We start from the raw sequence: 2438 nt of genomic DNA on the forward strand, positions 1-2438 counted from the left end.
TCAAAGGTACCCCACTACTGCAAAAAAGGCACTTTTTGAGGTCTGGGGGTACTTTTATGGGCCAATATCTTTAAAAGTCTTTGTCCAAATGCAATTGTCTTTTCTCTGTGAGTAGTCCAGTATATTGTGAACACTTATCCAAAATTTAAAATTTTAAAAATAAGTATTTTGTATGTGAGGAAAACTGAAAAATTACAATTATTTAGTTGTAATTGCACTTTTTAAGATTTTTAAGACACAATATCTTCGTAACTAATTGACATACCATATTTATATTTTTTTCCCAACTATTTGAGAGGGTTGTTAAACAAGATTCAAAGTTTCAACTTGTCAGCTTCAGGAAGTTTTTATTTATGAAGATGCAAAAACTGAAATTTTGCCAATTTTATAGATAATTTTAATATCTTTTAGTCGTTTTTTGAGCAGTTATATCTTAATAATCAACTCTCACTATGTATTTATATTCATGCAATGGGTATCCTAGTGAGTTAGTGACACACAAGTGAAGTTTCAACGCAAAAGAAATTATTATGCAATAATATGATTGTAACTTACATTGCATTTTTTTTGTTTTTAGTGCCAATTTTGTGTGAACTCGACTCAAACCGTAAAATGCGCCTGCATAAATACTTTGCCTTTTCTGTTAAACTACCCGAGAGGGTTGATAAACAACCTTTTCAAACCAGCTTGATGATTTTTTTTTATAGGAAGATGCACTGCACCAGCTGAGAATTTGCTAATTTTATAGATAATTTTGATGTTTTATTTGATTTTGAGGAGTACGTAAGCCTACATGATTTCTTAGAAAGTGACTTGCCATAATAATATTTATATTCATGCAATGGGTATGCTAGTAGGTTAGTGACACCTGAGTAAATTTCAACACAAACAATAAATGATTATGCAATAACTTATTTATTGTAACTTAAATATTGCATTTTTTAGGAGTTTTTAGTGCCAATTTAGGCCAGGAGCTTCCATAAAAACAACCCCTTTTTTTCTGTGAAACACCAGATAAGTAGGCCTGCCAGCCCATTTTTACTGTTGTTATATTGATAACATGAATGTAACTCTTGTGGAGAGAATTAATTATTGTTGATAATGATATGAACTGGACATATATACACACAATATACAACAAATACCTTGTGTACATGTACCTCATGGTACAAGTATTTTCATTTATTTTTTTTTTGTTTCTTTTGTATTTGTGTTTTTTTACAACCCTACATGTTGCCCAATATACAATCCTACTCTTCTCTAGATACATTGTACCAGCATAACTAGTAGTCAAGTAGAAAAGTTGTCAATTTCAGGTGCGGCATGGCCAGTGTACAATGGAAATAGCAAATATACTTTAACTAATTAATAAGTAATAATTACTATGTGGAATATCCTTCATATACAGTATATGTACATACTATATGGTAGGTAGGTACAATTAAACAGAGATTCAGCAACATTTGCAGTAAGTATTTTACATTCAGACAGTTGATGGTTGTGAAGTTTATGAAAAACTCAAGATGACGACAATTGTTTTGAAGCTGGTATCATTTCTGTAACAAATAATCAAGAATAGATTATCTAATTTATATCGATTACTTAATATTTTAGTTAAACTGAATATTATTAAATTACAATGAATCTTGTTGGTTTTATATTTAAAAATTAGTTCAGATTTGTGGTAAACCATACACAGAAATGTTGAAACATTCTCAACTTTACTTACTCTACCACACACTTTACATTACTATATAGTGTTTATTGACAATGCAACCTGGTATATAAAACATTTTTCAGCTATTTCTTGCATTCATTACTATTTTTAACTTTCATTACTAATTTTACTACTATTGTACATAATTATAACAAAACATAAATCATTTGGCATTTCTCATCTCTACATTAAAAAGGATCCAAAACTTACCAGAATCAGTGAACGTGTTCAGCATTGTTGTGCCTCCTTTCCACTAGACAACCTAGACATAAATTGAAGATAAATTGAATTGAAAAGATACAGTTGAAATGAAATAAATTATTTTAAATTAAAATTAAGCATTTATAAATAAAAATAATACCGGGCTGATGTATGAATACTACTACTAGGCCTAGTCCTCGGACAAGACCAGGCCATCAAAATGAATGCATAAAACTAAATAGGATAGCCTAGGTACAGTATAGGGAAAGCCTGCTTACTAGGCCAGACCAAATTAATTATTTCAAACAATTGTAATTATTAATAATAATAAATAATAAAAATATATTAATTTTAATGTGTATTTATTGTGTTTGCTCAAAATGTACTAAAATGATGCTATCCTCACCTGTGTCTTTGTATTCCATTTGTCGCCGTTTTAACTTGACAATAGCCCTAACTGTACTGTGCTGCTGCTGGGCCTACCTAGCCTATGCAATCTTGAGAGTAGCCTAGTATACAC

General features: G+C 30.2%; 1 long non-coding RNA gene across 1 annotated transcript; it reads right to left on the minus strand.

Annotated features, from left to right (window-relative positions):
• Positions 1-1146: 1146 nt before the first annotated feature.
• Positions 1147-2438, minus strand: LOC144836034 (uncharacterized). The gene is made up of 3 exons (XR_013611139.1): positions 2325-2438; positions 1928-1979; positions 1147-1556 (listed from the first exon to the last, which is right to left on the minus strand). It is a non-coding gene; the product is annotated as an uncharacterized LOC144836034 (long non-coding RNA).

The sequence above is a fragment of the Antedon bifida genome, chromosome 2 (assembly GCF_963402885.1).
Source record: "Antedon bifida chromosome 2, ecAntBifi1.1, whole genome shotgun sequence".
Classification (NCBI taxonomy): domain Eukaryota; kingdom Metazoa; phylum Echinodermata; class Crinoidea; order Comatulida; family Antedonidae; genus Antedon; species Antedon bifida.